We start from the raw sequence: 19,500 nt of genomic DNA, 5'->3' as shown, positions 1-19,500 counted from the left end.
AAGTCACAAGTAAGTCTCAAGTCTTAGCACTCAAGTCAAGTTCCAGGTCAAAACAGGCAAGTCCGAGTCAAGTCTCAAGTCCTAAACAAGTCAAAATGTTCTCTTCACCAAATGTAAAACCATTTCATATTTTTTAACAAGAGTAAGAGTTAGTATTATACATTTATGCAAATCATGAATGCTTTTAAAAATGTATTACTTTCCAAATCAACTTTATATTTCCATGGAAATACATGGGTAGCCATGAGGAAGACCCCCCCCCAATAGCAATCGACTATCGAGGATCGCTATGGGGCGCAATCGGGCGAAGTAGGCTTGTACACAATCGCCCAACCTTAACACACACCCTCTCTGCGTGTGGTTACAGTAGGCTAACGTGTGTCAATGGTTTTAGGAACAGCAGTAACATCAGGCAGGATTTAGGCTACCGATTGCCTAGCCAGTTGTACCTCAATCTTGGGTGCAATGGTCACGTTCCCGCACTGACTCACTGTGTGGAGGCTCACTGATTTAACGTTACGTTAGCCTACATGCTACACTAGCAAAGTTAGAAACTATATAGCTGTCGGCTATATTAGCCACGACTTACCGTTCTTTGTGCAGCTTCAAATGTCGAACAAAGATGGAAGTTATTGAGCCTCCGTCTGTAATTTTCTTCCCGCATGTTTTGCAAGTTGCAATCCGTTTTTTGTTGATACAGCGTAGTCTTTATATCCGAAAATAATAATTTTGGATATCATCTTTCCAAGGGCTCCGTCTGAATTCACCCGCCGACGTTCCTCTGCACTGCCACGTGCAACTTTCTCTCAGCTGGCACAATTTGATTGGCTGCTGTCTGATTCAAACTGTAATCAGTTAAATGAAGAGTTGATGCGCTGCACACTTTTTTTAATAGCATCATTTTTTTTATATTTGGGCTTGGGGAAGGTATCAAGTCAGTTCGAGTTAAAAGGCTCAAGTCCAAGTTAAGTCACAAGTGATTGGTGTTAAAGTCGAGTTACAAGTCATCATATTTGTGACTCGAGTCTGACTCGAGTCCAAGTCATGTGACTCGAGTCCACACCTCTGCAGCAGACATCCCATGATGCTCTTTCGGTACCTTTCTGGTTTGTACACAAACACTGCTATTTTGTGAATTCCAGATGATGATATTGGGCTTTGGTTTTACAGGAGGCTTTGGGAGTCCCCATAATACAATGTCTCAGTCAGCCCTGAATCCTAATTTACTTTGACATCCACCTGTGTAACTCAAGTTTTTGAGTGCAAATCTTCTATTGACATTAATGTATGAAAGCATGTGCACCACAAGCTAGGATTATCAAGGAAGAGATCCAAGCCTTCCAATCAGATCTTTGTCAACTGCTTCCTTCAGCCCCCTTAGCTGACCGTATCTCTTCAAATATTATTATATTTACAGTCAATGGCATACTATGCTAATCACTTTCTCAATTTAGCTTGTTGACGTATACCATGTCCAGAAAACACATATTTGAAAAATGGTACAAATTGCAGAAACGTTCAATTTTCATATGAGCTACATGAATGTTATTAAAGTATGATCCATTCTTAAAAGGGTTATTTTTTTAAATGAATGGAACTCATCTGCAGAGTTTCTGCACAGTTACTACTGGCACATGCACCACTAAATAATACACCAACATTAAATCATATCTAGTAATTTCACCATATATACAAGGAAAGGATCAGGACACAGTCTATACCAGGGGTGGACAAACTTTTTGGCTCGAGGGCCACATTGGTAAAGGGTAAAAAATTCAATTTGCAGGACAGAAAAAGGGCAGTTATTTGAAAATATATAGGTCCATTCTAATTTCTACATACTCTCTATCTAGTTTTAGAAGTTCAAGTGTGGCCTGGAGTCCCAAAATAATAATTCCCCCACCTCCAAAAACCTCACTCAAATCTCCCATGGGCCAGACTGAATGGGTTTGCGGGCCTGTGGGCCATATTTGCTACAACTTGATTAGAGTCCACCTGTGGTAAATTCAATTGATTGGACATGATTTAGAAAGACACACAATTGTCTATATAAGGTCCCACCGTTGACAGTGCATGTCCAAGCAAATATCAAGCCATGAGGTCGAAGGAATTGTCCGTAAAGCTCCTAGACAGGATTGTGTCGAGGCACAGATCTGGGGAAGGGTACCAAAACATTTCTGCAGCATTGAAGGACCCCAAGAACACAGTGGCCTCCATCATTCTTAAATGGAAAAAGTTTGGAATCACAAAGACTCTTCCTAGAGCTGGCCACCTGGCCAAACAGAGCAACCGGGGGAGAAGGGACTTGCTCAGGGAGGTTACCAAGAACCCGATGGTCACTCGGACAGAGCTCCAGAGTGCCTTTGTGGAGATGGCAGAACCTTTGAGAAGGACAAACATCTCTACAGCACGCCACCAATCAGGCCATTATGGTAGAGTGGCCCGACGGAAGCCACTCCTCAGTAAAAGGCACATAACCTGCTTGGAGTTCGTCAAAAGGCACCTAAAGGACTCGCAGACCATGAGAAACAAGATTCTCTGGTCTGATGAAACCAAGATTGAACTCTTTGGCCTGAATGCCAAGCGTCACGTCTGGAGGAAACCAGGCACCACTCATCCCCTGGCCAATATCATCCCTACGGTGAAGCATGGTGTTTTTTTAGCGGCAGGGACTGGGAGACAAATCAGGATCCAGGGGAAAGATGAACGGAGCAAAGTACAAAGATATCCTTGATGAAAACCTGCTCCAGAGTGCTCAGGACCTCAGACTGGGGCAAAGGTTCACCTTTCAACAGGACAACGACCCTAAGCACACAAGCCAAGACAATGCAGGGGTGGCTTTGGGACAAGTTTCTGAATGTCCTTGAGTGGCTCAGCCAGGGCCCAGACTTGAACTTGATCAAACATCTCTGGAGAGACCTGAAAAATAGCTGTGCAGTAATGCTCCACGTCCAACCTTACAGAGCTTGAGAGGATCTGCAGAGAAGAATGTGAGAAACTCCCCAAATACAGGTGTAGCTTTATACCCAAGAAGACTTGAAGCTGTAATCGCTGCCAAATGTGCTTCTTGGCTATAACTTAACAAAATGTGGAAAAAGTGAAGGTGTCTGAATAATTTTTGAATGCACTGTATCTCACTAACGAAAACATTTAATGGGTTGTGCTTTATTGTATTGTTGACTTGTTATTAATATTTACATACAAATGAACTGTTAAAATGGTAATTATCTAATAATGGCCAAATTATTACTTTTCAGTTTATGTGATGTAAATACTAGCTGAAATTCAACTGCCAAATAAAGTATTAGCCACAAAAGTAAATTTCCCATTAAATGAAAAGAAAAACAAAGATCAAATATTTACTTAAAAAAGAAAACACTCCTGGGTGTTACCAATGATATCTTTATCAGCCACTGGAAAGAAACAAGATTTTCCATGCCTATAAGAGTAGAGAACCACTGGGATCAGATAGTGGTGTGGGAAGAGACCAGGGGGGAGCATCATCACCTCCTTCCTCTGGGTTGTATTATTGGGCCGGAGGAGGTAATAGCCACATTCCAGAGAGAGGTCTAAGGCTGGGGCCAGAAACAAATGGCTGATAACGTTGGTTTGTTATCAATACTTTGATTAGGTGATAAGAATACATTGTCACAAATTACACACAAATTATATAAATCTGGTCCCAGACTGGATTGTTGCTCCAAACTACAGTCGTGGCCAAAAGTTTTGAGAATGACAAATATTCATTTTCACAAAGTCTGCTGCCTCAGTTTGTATGATGGCAATTTGCAGAATGTTATGAAGAGTGATCAGATGAATTGCAATTAATTGCAAAGTCCGTCTTTGCCATGCAAATTAACTGAATCCCCCCAAAAAAATTTCCACTGCATTTCAGCCCTGCCACAAAAGGACCAGCTGACATCATGTCAGTGATTCTCTCGTTAACACAGGTGTGAGTGTTGACGACGACAAGGATGGAGATCACTCTGTCATGCTGATTGAGGTCGAATAACAGACTGGAAGCTTCAAAAGTAATCATTGTTCTTCCTCTGTCAACCATGGTTACCTGCAAGGAAATACGTGCTTTCATCATTGCTTTGCACAAAAAGGGCTGCACAGGCAAGGATATTGCTGCCAGTAAGATTGCACCTAAATCAACCATTTATCGGATCATCAAGAACTTCAAGGAGAGCGGTTCAATTGTTGTGAAGGCGGCTTCAGGGCACCCAAAAAAGTCCAGCAAGTGCCAGGACCGTCTCCTAAAGTTGATTCAGCTGCGGGATCGGGGGGCACCACCAGAACAGAGCTTGCTCAGGAATGGCAGCAGGCAGGTGTGAGTGCATCTGCACGCACAGTGAGGCAAAGACTTTTGGAGGATGGCCTGACGTCAAGAAGGGCAGCAAAGAAGCCATTTCTCTCCAGGAAAAATATCAAGAACAGACTGATATTCTGTAAAAGGTACAGGGATTGGACTGCTGAGGACTGGGGTAAAGTCATTTTCTCTGATGAATCCTCTTTCCGATTGTTTGGGGCATCCGGAAAAAAGCTTGTCCGGAGAAGACAAGGTGAGCGCTACCATCAGTCCTGTGTCATGCCAACAGTAAAGCATCCTGAGACCATTCATGTGTGGGTTTGCTTCTCAGCCAAGGGAGTGGGCTCACTCACAATTTTGCCTAAGAACACAGCCATGAATAAAGAATGGTACCAACACATCCTCTGAGAGCAACTTCTCCCAACCATCCAGAACAATGCCTTTTCCAGCATGATAGAGCACCTTGCCATAAGGCAAAAGTGATAAGTAAGTGGCTCGGGGAACAAAACATCGATATTTTGGGTCCATGGCCAGAAAAATCCCCAGACCTTAATCCCATTGAGAACTTGTGGTCAATCCTCAAGAGGCGGGTGGACAAACAAAAACCGACAAATTCTGACAAACTCCAAGCATTGATTATGCAAGAATGGGCTTCCATCTGATGTGGCCCAGAAGTTAATTGACAGAGGTTAATTGCAGAGGTCTTGAAAAAGAATGGTCAACACTGCAAATATTGACTCTTTGCATCAACTTCATGTAATTGTCAATAAAAGCCTTTGACACTTATGAAATGCTTGTAATTATACTTCAGTATTCCATAGTAACATCTGACAAAAAATATCTAAAGACACTGAAGTAGCTAACTTTGTGGAAATTAATATTTGTGTCATTCTCAAAACTTTTGGCCACGACTGTAGATTTGATCAACTCTGTGGCCTTGTGGTTAGAGCAGCGTTTCCCAAACTCGGTCCTCGTGACCCAAAGTGGTGCACGTTTTGTTTTTTTGCCCTAACACTACACAGCTGATACAAATGATCAAAGCTTGATGATTAGTTGATTATTTGAGTCAACTGTGTAGTGCTAGGGGGGGAAGGAAAAAAAGTGCACCCTTTTTTGGGGTCCTGAGGACTGAATTTGGGAAACCCTGGGTTAGATGGTCCGCATCAACATTGTTTGGGGGTTCAATCCCTGGTCGAGTCATACCAAAGACTAAACATGGGACCTAATGCCTTTCTGCTTGGCACTCAGCATTAGAGGGATAGTTTGTGATTTTGGCAATGAAGTGTATGTATCTGCGTGCAGTTGGATGGAAGTTGCTAAGTAGCATTTGCTCAATTGCTAACTAGCATTAGTACAATGACTCAAAGTCTACAGGAACAGCTAGCAAACTATCTCTAACTTCTTTCATACTGGACGCAGATACATAAAAACGGTATCCACAAGTTCATCTGACTATGGGGAAGAAGATAAGATTCTATGTGTGTGAACTATCCCTTTAAGGAGATGGATTGGGGCTAAGGCCCTGCGACAGACTAGCATCCTGTCCAGCATTTGTACTTGTACATCAAGCTGCCTCATGCTGCAGAAACAGGAGGTAGGCTGCTGCCCCTATGGGCCGTCCTGGCTCAGACAAGGCTTACTTACTTAATGAGCTGGAAAGTGAGGATACCATGCATTTCATTAAACTTGTGTGTCTTCCTCCAAATATTCTTGTTTGCATGTCTTCATGAAAATCTTCCAACGAATATCTAAGGGACTTGAACAAATACATGAAAAACGAGTTAAGTATCTATCTATCTATCCGTTAGAACAACCTCATTTAAAGTTCTGACCTACATAAAAAAAATCTAACTAGCCGGCAGTCGTTTCCGTTGTCCGTCAACCCCCATAGAAAAACAATATGGTAAATATGTATTTGGAGGGTAGACCATTTCAATCTGAACGCGGCCAATGACAACTTTATGCAACAGGTGGAATTAAGCGTCTAAGTTCTATAAGTGACTACCTGTTTGTAGGGCGATATATGTTTATGTAACCAGCCCCAGATCTTCACGAGCATGCCTGTTTGTCTGACGTCTTCCCAAGAAAAACAGATTAATAACTTGCGATCCAAACATTCCCGCTAACAAGGCTGTGTGTATGCATCATGTTTTTAAACAACTGAAAAGCGGTTTGACCTGGGGCAGATACCTCACTACGGGGATAGAAGACACGCTTGAGTCAAGCCTGAAAAAAAGTGGCAATCCTCAATCCCACTGGTTTCTCCTGTAGACATAAATACATACACTACCGTTCAAAAGTTTGGGGTCACTTAGAAATGTCCTTGTTTTTGAAAGAAATGCAATTTTTTTTGTCCATTAAAATAACCCCAAATTGATCAGAAATACAGTGTAAACATTGTTAATGTTGTAAATGACTATTTTAGCTGGAAACGGCTGATTTTTTTATGGAATATCTACATAGGCGTACAGAGGCCCATTATCAGCAACCATCACTCCTGTGTTCCAATGGCACATTGTGTTAGCTAATCCACGTTTATCATTTTAAAAGGCTAATTGATCATTAAAAAAAACTTTTGCAATTATGTTAGCACAGCTGAAAACTGTTGTCTGCTTCAAGAAGCAATAAACCTGGTCTTCTTTAGACTAGTTGAGTTTCTGGAGCATCAGCATTTGTGGATTCGATTACAGGCTCAAAATGGCCAGAAACAAAAGACCTTTCTTCTGAAACTCGTCAGTCTATTCTTGTTCTGAGAAATGAAGGCTATTCCATGCGAGAAATTGCCAAGAAACTGAAGATCTCATACAACGCTATGTACTACTCCCTTCACAGAACAGTGCGAACTGGCTCTAACCAGAATAGAAAGAGGAGAGTGAGGCCCCGGTGCACAACTGAGCAAGAGGACTAAGTCCTCAACTGTCCTCCTCTGTCCAGTTTCTGTGTTCTTTTGCCCATCTTAATCTTTTATTTTTATTGGCCAGTCTGAGATATGCATTTTTCTTTGCAACTCTGCCTAGAAGGTCAAGAAAACTTTTAAAATTATAAAATTGGATTAGCTAACACAATGTGCCATTGGAGCACAGGAGTGATGGTTGCTGATAATGGGCCTCTGTATACCTATGTAGATATTCCATTAAAAAATCTACCAACTGTTTCCAGCTACAATAGTAATTTACAACATTAACAATGTCTACAATGTATTTCTGATCAATTTGATGTTATTTTGATTGTCACGACTTCCGGCAGAAGTCGGTTCCTCTCCTTGTTCGGGCGGCGTTCGATGTCACCAGTCTTCTAGCCATCGCCGATCCACCTTTCATTTTGTTTTGTCTTGTTTTCCCACACACCTGGTTTACATTTCCCCCATTACTTGTCATGTATTTAACCCTCTGTTCCCCCCATGTCTGTGTGTGTAACTGTTTATTGTCAGGTTGGCACGCTTCCGGCTGGTTTGCGCCGGGTTTTGTTTTATGCCCGTGCTTTGTGGCAGCCAGTACGTTGTATGTGGTTGTGGTACTTTGTGCTGCCTCACTTGTTCTTTGGGCATTTGTTTTTGTGACGCAATTGCGTTCTTGTCCTACACACACCGTTGACATTAATGGACAAAATAATAGCTTTCCTTTCAAAAACAAGGACATTTCTAAGTGACCCCAAACTTTTGAACGGTAGTGTACATCAATTCACTTTCTAAAAACCGGTTTTCGCTTTGTCATTATGAGCTATTGTGTGTTGATAACAAAATAATGTGGTCTGAATACTTTCCGAATGCACTGCATCTCCTCTGAATTTCACTAGCATACTTTCAAAAACACTGCTCTGAAGGTCTGGTTGTCATTATACTCTCTCTCTTATCAGATACTTATGAATCTAGGCCTCATACCCCATTTCTGCCAACTTAAAGCCCCTATGACTACTACTTACACATTGCTCTTGCTGTCCCTCTTTTGCCATAGTACAATTGTGTGTGTGTGTGTGTGTGAGGCACTTCAAGGAATCAGGTATTATCTATTCAGCACATTAATCATATGCTAAATGGGGCACACCATTTCAACAAGTAGATAAAATTAATATCTGCAGTGGCTGGTATTGAAATTGTTTGAGAGAGTAAAGGAAGCCAAGATGTATGCTGTCCTTCAGCTGTGTTAGCAGCTACAAGCCACATGACATGGAAACTGCACCAGTGGAACTCCAGGTCACGATTTCCTGCTTTCGTGGACCAAGAGACATGGAAAATGGGGGAACACAAATGATATGAGGTTCATGACATGGGAAATGCATCCTCTTAGAATTAGGTCATCTTTTCCAGAGACTCTTCAACAACGTTCCCCTCCAGGCAAGAGTGATCGACCATGGGTAGCTCTGGTCCAGGGCACTAGTGCTTTGAGGATGTGCACTAACACCGTTGGACAAGAGCTAGACCACAGACAACAAACAAAGGATGGCATAATGTCATTACATCTGAAGCACAAATGAAAGCACAAAAAGACACCATTTCCAAGAGACTAGCCCAGCTACAAAACTCAATTTTGAATAGCATGACAATCCATTGCAAATGAGCTAAAGTTGAACGAGAGTTAGACACATCATTAACTAATTGGTTCTGTACGAGCACTGCTACCAAATGACATTGATTGATTATATTATAACCTTATGTATATTAAATCATACAGCCAACATTTAAAACAACTTCTTACTGCAGGGTCAGTCAGTGAAATCTTGGTGTGCAGCCTAGCTGTGCACCCTTGGGCAGGACACTGGTTCTAAGCCAGCTGTGCAAACGGCTAATGTGTCAAAACAGTAAGTGATCTGAATAAAATACAACTGGGAGCCTGTATCAGAAATGCAAGAAAAGCTTGACGCTGTGTAACTCATCACCAAAAACAATACGTAGTACTAATGCTTTTAAGGTGCTATAGGCCCCAACCGAGGTTAGGAAGGACAAAACATCAACCCAACACAGTCTTTGCTGTGCTTCTACCTCACAGGACAGATATTGAATTAGGGCACTTAGGGGGAAATCATGGAAACAAATGTGTATCAAGTATCCAGGGGAGGAGAATTGGGAAAGAGTAAAACTATTATAGGCTACTGCTGCTGCGCATGGTTCTCGCCCACTCCCAAGGGGTCTTTGTCATTTCCGCTAGTTCTGTTTGGGCTTAGATAACAGAGAGTACAGTATGCTATCAGCTATTTTGCTTCAGTTATGCCAAACATACCCCAGTCCAAACCTTGGCGTATGTAATGTTCTATTTTCCTTGATCTACTGTTGTTTCCTAAATACTCATAGTATCACTAAATGGATGAAAAGATGGAACTGAATAACACAATGAAAATGACTAAACTATTACTACCAATTTCAAAGGGGGTGACACTCTAGACCCAAACTGTTACAGACCTATATCCATCCTGCCCTGCCTTTCTAAAGTCTTCGAAAGCCAAGTTAACAAACAGATCACTGACCATTTAGAATCCCATTTAGAATTTGTAAATCTAGAATCGGCTTCCTATTTCGCAACAAAGCATCCTTCACTCATGTTGCTAAACATACCCTCGTAAAACTGACCATCCTACTGATCCTCAACTTCGGCGATGTCATTTACAAAATAGCCTCCAACACTCTACTCAACAAATTGGATGCAGGCTATCACAGTGCCATCCGTTTTGTCATCAAAGCCCCTTATACCACCCACCACTGCGACCTGTATGCAGTAGTCGGCTGGCCCTCGCTACATATTCGTAGCCAGACCCACTGGCTCCAGGTCATCTATAAGTCTATGCTAGGTAAAGCTCCACCTTATCTCAGCTCACTGGTCATGATAACAACACCCACCCATAGCACAGGTTCCAGCAGGTATATCTCACTGGTCTTCCCCATAGCCAACACCTCTTTGGCCGCCTTTCCTTCCAGTTCTCTGCTGCAAATGACTGGAACTAATTGCAAAAATCGCTCAAGCTGGAGACTAATATTTCCCTCACTAACTTTAAACATCAGCTAACCGATCACTGCAGCTGTACATCTGTAAATAGCCCACCCAATCTACCTACCTCATCCCCATATTGTTTTTATTTACTTTTCTGCTCTTTTGCACCCCAGTATTTCTACTTGCACATCATCATCTGTTCATCTATCACTCCAGTGTTAATTTGCCAAACTGTAATTACTTCGCTACTATGGCCTATTTATTGCCTTACCTCCTCACGCCATTTGCACACACTGTATATAGACTCTTTTTTTCTATTGTGTTATTGACTGTACGCTTGTTTATTCCATGTGTGTTGTGTTGTTTGTGTCACACTGCTTTGTTTTATCTTGGCCAGGTCACAGTTGTAAATGAGAACTTGTTCTCAACTATCTTACCTGATTAAATTAAGGTGAAATAAAAATAAATAAAATAAAAAATAAATTACATCAGCTTAAATTGCCTAGTATTTTAGACACAAAAAGGGCACTGGGGAGGCTGCAAGACTAATGGCTCAGTCTCTAGGCATTCTCAGACTTTGGTCCCTATAACAAGAGCGTAAATTCCTTTTAGCCTAAAAGACACAGCTGTGGAAACTTGCTTGCAATGGTGGTCCTACTGAAGGGGAGATGGCCCAAGCATGTCCAACTTGGCTGACCTCTCCCAAAACAATATACATACCATCACCCAAACCATTTGTTTCACATTTTAGTCAACACTCATATCCAGAGCGACTTACAGGAGCAATTATGCTCAAGGGCACTTCAGCCGATTTTTCACCTAGTCGGCACAGAGATTCATACCAGCGATCTTTCGGTTACTGGCCCAATGCTCTTAACTGCTAGGCTACCAGCCACATGCGCACACACGCATGATAACATGCACATACACACACACAGTGAGGCTGTGTGGTCCTCACCTGTAACCCCAGTGGTCGCAGCTGTTCCCCACCCTTCCACCCTCCCACTCCCCTCCTCTTTTACTGACCATCACCTGCCCTGATAGAAAACAGGATGCCACCCTCTCCACCACCTTTTTCACTGTAACACATGCCGTTGTGTCAATTTCAAATAACATCCCCAAAACACACCAGGTATCAGTTTATGTGATGACATTCATTGTCTTTTTAATAATTTATTCTTAAGATGCCTCTCAGACCAGACTTATGAAATGTGAGATATCTATCTCAAACAAATAGAAGATTTTAAAAGCAGTTTGGAGTTAAAAAGTCCCGTGGATAAAATGGCTGGTTGTTTACAGTGGAAGGGGCATACAGTATCTGTGCAGTTTGAGCATGACTGTTTTATCAGTCATTTCACTGGATGAGCAGATAATGTAAGAAGAGTTTAGGGGAAATGGAGCCTGAAGGTGAGAGAAATTCAATTCAAGACAGAATTCTGAAAATAATCTCTCCTTAACACAACTGATTTATTTATTGTGAAACCATCAGGCCACATATAAATAACTGTTCCACTGCTCCCTGAACAGATGATACTCATTGAAAGGGCTACCTTGATTTTAGCCCGGCACTTGCGGGGGCGCAGGCACAGGACGCACTGGGCTGTGCAGACCCACGGGAGACACAGTGCGTAGGGCTGGTGCCATATAACACGGACCGAGGAGACGGACTGGAGACCAGATGCGCTGAGCCGGCTTCATCCCTCCTGGCTTGATGCCCACTCTAGCCCGGCCAATACCAGGAGCTGCGATGTAGCGCACCGGGCTATGTACACGGTGCCTGCCCGGTCACTCTCTCTCTCCACGGTAAGCACGGGGAGTTGGCTCAGGTCTCCTACCTGACTTTGCCAATCTCCCCGTGTGCCCCCCCCCCCCCCCCAATACATTTTTGGGGCTGCCTCTCGGGCTTCCTTGCTAGCGGTGTTCCTTCGTACCACTGGTTCACCGCTCCTGCTGCCGCCGCTCTCCTGGCTGCCTCCACCTGTTCCCATGGGAGGCGATCCCTTCCAGCCAGGACGTGGTACGTGTTCGGCATATTATTAAATTTAACTGAACACTAAATACAAAGTAACAAAAAGGCACAACCGAAACAGCTCCGTCAGGTGCAAAACACACTAAACAGAAAATAACTACCCACAACTCAAGGGCGAAAACAGGCTGCCTAAGTATGGTTCTCAATCAGAGACAACGATTGACAGCTGCCTCTGATTGGGAACCATACCAGGCCAAACACCTAGAAATACAAACATAGAATGCCCACCCCAACTCACACCCTGACCAACCTAAAATAGAGACATACAAAGAGGAACTAAGGTCAGGACGTGCGTGACATGGTGTAACTGCACAGAGACTCAAATTGAGAAAAACAAAGACAAAAACAACAACCTAAAGATAATGGAAAATACATGTATATCGGTTGTGGATATGTCAGGATATCATCATTTTGTAACTTTCAGTTCTTGAACACATAATTTGGAAACCAAATATGATGTAATATTTTGTCTGTGCATTTGTGCATATGTGTGATATTAGACAGATGGATAGGTTGTATGTGTGTGTGTGCTTGTGTCTTTCTGCATTCACACACGGTGAAGTTTTTCCCCATTGCAAAGGGACCCCGCCCTTTCAGACAAGGCTGAGAGGGGATGGCAGACACTAGGTCTGCATACTGCAAATGGTCTTAAGAAAAGAGCCTGATCCATCAAGCAAAACCTAAATAGCAAAATGCACCAGAGTGCCAAACTTTAGTGCCCCTATGCCATAGAAAGCCTGATCAAAAACACTTCCGTAGAACCATTAAAACCCCAAATAACTTGAAACGAACATGTCACTCAAGCCTTGTGGTTTAGAAAAAGTATTGATTCAGTAATATCAAGTCCCATAGAATACCCACAGTGTAACTAAATTGCAGGTCTTAGAGTTATTAAAAATCCTATAACACCTTTAACCGTGCATGTGTTCCTTTGTTTTTCCCAATGGATATTTCACAACTTCAGTTCCCACTGTGGCTGACATAACTTTTGGTAGGTAGGATAGATAGGCCTACCAGGTAAGCTAACGTGCCACCACTGGAACGAGGAAGCTATTGACTTCATTCATTGGACTGGTTGCTTGAAAAATAGATGCTTGCAGTAACTTCGGCCTACAGCTTCACTACCATACAACCGAGTATTTGGCTCAGCAGAATCACTTTGTTTAACTGACTCATCTCCCTCATTGCTCGCATTTTAAAATGTTGTTCGAGTCCTTCTGTGACTTGGACATTGAGGACTCGACTCGACCAGGTCGCATTAGTGCTGCAACGCTGGACTGGTTCTATGCTGAAGAAGGCGGCATGTAGCATCAACTGCAAAGATTTAGTCCACCAAATAAAAACTATATTGGAGACACAAACAACATGTTGATGAGATACATGTCAAGTATTTGGTAATTAGCACATACTAAAGAAAACCATGTAGGTGATGCTTCACGTCCTCCAAGTTATGTTTTGAGGAGGAGCCGAACACTTGCGCATTGCTAGTTACTATATCATCCTCGCATCAAGCAATGACATATTTTAGCTGCCAATGTAACATTAGCCAACAGCGGCCATTTCAACTACCGATACACTTCACCTAAAATGAGTAATGTTGTCTATATCAATAACCCAACATCATCAATCGTTAACAACTACTTACCACGTAAAACAAGGACCATAAAATAGTGGAATTTTTGTTGTTGTGCACAACCTAACTCACACATCCTGTTAATGCCACAGTTAGCCTGTCTATTGAACTGTACAGAATAAACAAACCAGCTAATCCTTGCCCTCGCAGCATCACCATGGGCTACCTTTCGCGCAGCGCCACAGATCGGCACGACCACGCCTGTTTTTGTCCATTCTACTGTACCGTTATTCCACCCATAATTAAAGTCACAGAACACCATGCAAATTGATATCAGACAATATACAAATTAAATATTATCCAAATTGCGCATAATATGGCCTTTAAATAAAAGGCATTTCTGATATGAGCAGTAGGCCTACAACATCAACATGTCTAATGATTTTAATAGCATAGGCCTATAAAAAAAACAAAGACCGACAAAACATAGTTTCAATCGTATGTCTATATACGTGATTCACGATTTCATATTTGCTTAATTTCACAATTTTCCATCACCTCACAGTAAATTTAGGTAACCTATTTGCTTTGTAGCCAATCGGTAGAACGGAGATTGTCTAACCTCGGCCCTAATTACATTATAACTGGCAATGTGATGAGATAAACTCGTCTGTTTGAAACAACACATTTTTTGACTTACCAATCAAATAATAAGGAACGAACTTCACCGCCTTCAGAGTCCGCAACGGGCAAACGAGAGGCTGGGCAACAAGAGCTGGGAATGACTGGGAGAATCCGCACTGCCGCCTCCAGTCCACCAAAAACTGTAATGCTGCACTGAATTTCGAAGGGGCGGGGATTATAGAGACTGAAGTAAACCTATTAGAGGCTACACTAAATAAAACAATTTGAATATTTGTTATAGATTATACTAAAAACATAAATTAAATATTACATAGTCTAGCCTACATCAACATACAGTTTAAATAGGAAGTTTACACAGTTTTATTTATTTATTTTTATTTCACCTTTATTTAACCAGGTAGGCAAATTGAGAACAAGTTCTCATTTACAATTGCGACCTGGCCAAGATAAAGCAAAGCAGTTCGACACATACAACGACACAGAGTTACACATAGAGTAAAACAAACATACAGTCAATAATACAGTATAAACAAGTCTATATACGATGTGAGCAAATGAGGTGAGATAAGGGAGGTAAAGCAAAAAAAAGGCCATGGTGGCAAAGTAAATACAATAGAGCAAAGGAGCAAAATAAATAAATAAATAAAATAAATACAGTAGGGAAAGAGGTAGTTGTTTGGTTAAATTATAGGTGGGCTATGTACAGGTGCAGTAATCTGTGAGCTGCTCTGACAGTTGGTGCTTAAAGCTAGTGAGGGAGATAAGTGTTTCCAGTTTCAGGGATTTTTGTAGTTCGTTCCAGTCATTGGCAGCAGAGAACTGGAAGGAGAGGCGGCCAAAGAAATAATTGGTTTTGGGAGTGACCAGAGAGATATACCTGCTGGAGCGCGTGCTACAGGTGGGTGATGCTATGGTGACCAGCGAGCTGAGATAAGGGGGACTTTACCTAGCAGGGTCTTGTAGATGACATGGAGCCAGTGGGTTTGGCGACGAGTATGAAGCGAGGGCCAGCCAACGAGAGTGTACAGGTCGCAATGGTGGGTAGTATATGGGGCTTTGGTGACAAAACGGATTGCACTGTGATAGACTGCATCCAATTTGTTGAGTAGGGTATTGGAGGCTATTTTGTAAATGACATCGCCAAAGTCGAGCATTGGTAGGATGGTCAGTTTTACGAGGGTATGTTTGGCAGCATGAGTGAAGGATGTTTTGTTGCGAAATAGGAAGCCAATTCTAGATTTAACTTTGGATTGGAGATGTTTGATGTGTGTCTGGAAGGAGCGTTTACAGTCTAACCAGACACCTAGGTATTTGTAGTTGTCCACGTATTCTAAGTCAGAGCCGTCCAGAGTAGTGATGTTGGACAGGCGGGCAGGTGCAGGCAGCGATTGGTTGAAGAGCATGCATTTAGTTTTACTTGTATTTAAGAGCAATTGGAGGCCACGGAAGGAGAGTTGTATGGCATTGAAGCTTGCCTGGAGGGTTATTAACACAGTGTCCAAAGAAGGGCCAGAAGTATACAGAATGGAGTCGTCTGCGTAGAGGTGGATCAGAGACTCACCAGCAGCAAGAGCGACATCATTGATGTATACAGAGAAGAGAGTCGGTCCAAGAATTGAACCCTGTGGCACCCCCATAGACTGCCAGAGGTCCGGACAGCAGACCCTCCGATTTGACACACTGAACTCTATCAGAGAAGTAGTTGGTGAACCAGGCGAGGCAATCATTTGAGAAACCAAGGCTGTTGAGTCTGCCGATGTGGTGATTGACAGAATCGAAAGCCTTGGCCAGATCAATGAATACGGCTGCACAGTAATGTTTCTTATCGATGGCGGTTAAGATATCGTTTAGGACCTTGAGCGTGGCTGAGGTGCACCCATGACCAGCTCTGAAACCAGATTGCATAGCAGAGAAGGTATGGTGAGATTCGAAATGGTCGGTAATCTGTTTGTTGACTTGGCTTTCGAAGACCTTAGAAAGGCAGGGTAGGATATATATAGGTCTGTAGCAGTTTGGGTCAAGAGTGTCCCCCCCCTTTGAAGAGGGGGATGACCGCAGCTGCTTTCCAATCTTTGGGAATCTCAGACAACGCGAAAGAGAGGTTGAACAGGCTAGTAATAGGGGTGGCAACAATTTCGGCAGATAATTTTAGAAAGAAAGGGTCCAGATTGTCTAGCCCGGCTGATTTGTAGGGGTCCAGATTTTGCAGCTCTTTCAGAACATCAGCTGACTGGATTTGGGAGAAGGAGAAATGTGGAAGGCTTGGGCGAGTTGCTGTGGGGGGTGCAGTGCTGTTGACCGGGGTAGGAGTAGCCAGGTGGAAAGCATGGCCAGCCGTAGAAAAATGCTTATTGAAATTCTCAATTATGGTGGATTTATCAGTGGTGACAGTGTTTCCTATCTTCAGTGCAGTGGGCAGCTGGGAGGAGGTGTTCTTATTTTCCATGGACTTTACAGTGTCCCAGAACTTTTTTGAGTTAGTGTTGCAGGAAGCAAATTTCTGCTTGAAAAAGCTAGCCTTGGCTTTTCTAACTGCCTGTGTATAATGGTTTCTATCTTCCCTGAACAGCTGCATATCACGGGGGCTGTTCGATGCTGATGCAGAACGCCATAGGATGTTTTTGTGTTGGTTAAGGGCAGTCAGGTCTGGGGAGAACCAAGGGCTATATCTGTTCCTGGTTCTACATTTATTGAATGGGGCATGCTTATTTAAGATGGTTAGGAAGGCATTTAAAAAAAAATAACCATGCATCCTCTACTGACGGGATGAGTTCAATATCCTTCCAGGATACCCTGGCCAGGTTGATTAGAAAGGCCTGCTCGCTGAAGTGTTTCAGGGAGCGTTTGACAGTGATGAGTGGAGGTCGTTTGACCGCGGACCCATTACGGATGCAGGCAATGAGGCAGTGATCGCTGAGATTGAAGACAGCAGAGGTGTATTTAGAGGGCAAGTTGGTTAGGATGATATCTATGAGGGTGCCCGTGTTTAAGGCTTTGGGGAGGTACCTGGTAGGTTCATTGATAATTTGTGTGAGATTGAGGGCATCAAGCTTAGATTGTAGGATGGCTGGGGTGTTAAGCATGTTCCAGTTTAGGTCGCCTAGCAGCACGAGCTCTGAAGATAGATGGGGGGCAATCAGTTCACATATGGTGTACAGCTGGGGGCAGAGGGTGGTCTATAGCAGGCGGCAACGGTGAGAGACTAGTTTTTAGAGAGGTGGATTTTTAAAAGTAGAAGTTCAAATTGTTTGGGTACAGACCTGGATAGTAGGACAGAACTCTGCAGGCTATCTTTGCAGTAGATTGCAACACCGCCCCCTTTGGCAGTTCTATCTTGTCTGAAAATGTTGTAGTTTGGGATGAAAATGTCAGAATTTTTGGTGGTCTTCCTAAGCCAGGATTCACACAGCTAGAACATCCGGGTTGGCAGAGTGTGCTAAAGCAGTGAATAGAACAAACTTAGGGAGGAGGCTTCTAATGTTAACATGCATGAAACCAAGGCTATTACGGTTACAGAAGTCATCAAAAGAGAGCGCCTGGGGAATAGGAGTGGAGCTAGGCACTGCAGGGCCTGGATTCACCTCTACATCGCCAGAGCAACAGAGGAGGAGTAGGATAAGGGTACGGCTAAAAGCAATAAGAATTGATCGTCTAGAACAGAGTAAAAGGAGGTTTCTGGGGGAGATAAAATAGCTTCAAGGTATAATGTACAGACAAAGGTATGGTAGGATGTGAATGCAGTGGAGGTAAACCTAGGTATTGAGTGATGATGAGAGAGATATTGTCTCTAGAAACATCATTGAAACCAGGAGATGTCATTGCATGTGTGGGTGGTGGAACTAATAGGTTGGATAAGGTATAGTGAGCAGGACTAGAGGCTCTACAGTGAAATAAGCCAATAAACACTAACCAGAACAGCAATGGACAAGGCATATTGACATTAAGGAGAGGCATGCTTAGTCAAGTGATCAAAAGGGTCCAGTGAGTAGTGAGGTTGATTGGGGTCACGGCGATTTAGACAGCTAGACGGAACATCGGTAGCAAGCTAGCATAGGATGGAGGTCTGTTATTAGCCACCTCGTGCGTTTCCGTCGGTAGGATTAGTGGGGTTCCGTGTGGTAGAGGGGATGAATACAATTCACACACATGACAGGATGAGGTCAATGTCCTTCCAGGATACCCGGGCCAGGTCGATTAGAAAGGCCTGCTCACAGAAGTGTTTTAGGGAGCGTTTGACAGTGATGAGGGGTGGTCGTTTGACTGCGGCTCCGTAGCGGATACAGGCAATGAGGCAGTGATCGCTGAGATCCTGGTTGAAGACAGCAGAGGTGTATTTGGAGGGCCAGTTGGTCAGGATGACATCTGAGGGTGCCCTTGTTTACAGATTTAGGGTTGTACCTGGTGGGTTCCTTGATGATTTGTGTGAGATTGAGGGCATCTAGCTTAGATTGTAGGACTGCCGGGGTGTTAAGCATATCCCAGTTTAGGTCACCTAACAGAACAAACTCTGAAGCTAGATGGGGGGGCGATCAATTCACAAATGGTGTCCAGGGCACAGCTGGGAGCTGAGGGGGGTCGGTAGCAGGCGGCAACAGTGAGAGACTTATTTCTGGAGAGAGTAATTTTTTTAATTAGAAGTTCGAACTGTTTGGGTATGGACCTGGAAAGTATGACATTACTTTGCAGGCTAACTCCTCCCCCTTTGGCGGTTCTATCTTGACGGAAAATTTTATAGTTGGGTATGGAAATCTCAGAATTTTTGGTGGCCTTCCTGAGCCAGGATTCAGACACGGCAAGGACATCAGGGTTAGCAGAGTGAGCTAAACAGTAGGTGAGACAACAACAGCTAATCAGCTAGCACAACAACAGCAGGTAAAATGCCGTTGACTAGGCAGGGAGGGTCGGATTAACTACACACAGAGCCTGAGTGCGGCTGGGGCCGACAGATAAAACATAAACAAGCAGAATGGAGTACCGTGATTAATGGACAGTCCAGCATGCATCAGCTATGTAGCCAAGT

The 19,500-nt window shown here is 43.2% G+C and overlaps 1 protein-coding gene across 2 annotated transcripts in view; it reads right to left on the bottom strand.

Moving 5' to 3' along the window:
- The window catches only part of LOC110486056 (spectrin beta chain, non-erythrocytic 1), a 107,905-nt gene extending 93,224 nt beyond the window's left edge, over positions 1 to 14,681 (bottom strand). Inside the window, exon 1 of one of the 2 annotated variants that reach the window (XM_036942361.2) lies at positions 14,536 to 14,681. The gene's annotated coding sequence lies outside the window, so the exon portion shown is untranslated. Of the gene's footprint in view, positions 1 to 13,907; positions 14,055 to 14,535 lie in introns of those variants that run through there. The other variant, XM_090196059.1, reaches the window with a different exon arrangement.
- Positions 14,682 to 19,500: the final 4,819 nt, after the last annotated feature.

Source organism: Oncorhynchus mykiss, chromosome 13 (assembly GCF_057628025.1).
Source record: "Oncorhynchus mykiss isolate SJ-2025 chromosome 13, ASM5762802v1, whole genome shotgun sequence".
Classification (NCBI taxonomy): Eukaryota; Metazoa; Chordata; class Actinopteri; order Salmoniformes; family Salmonidae; genus Oncorhynchus; species Oncorhynchus mykiss.
This window is presented reverse-complemented; position numbering and strand designations above follow the sequence as displayed.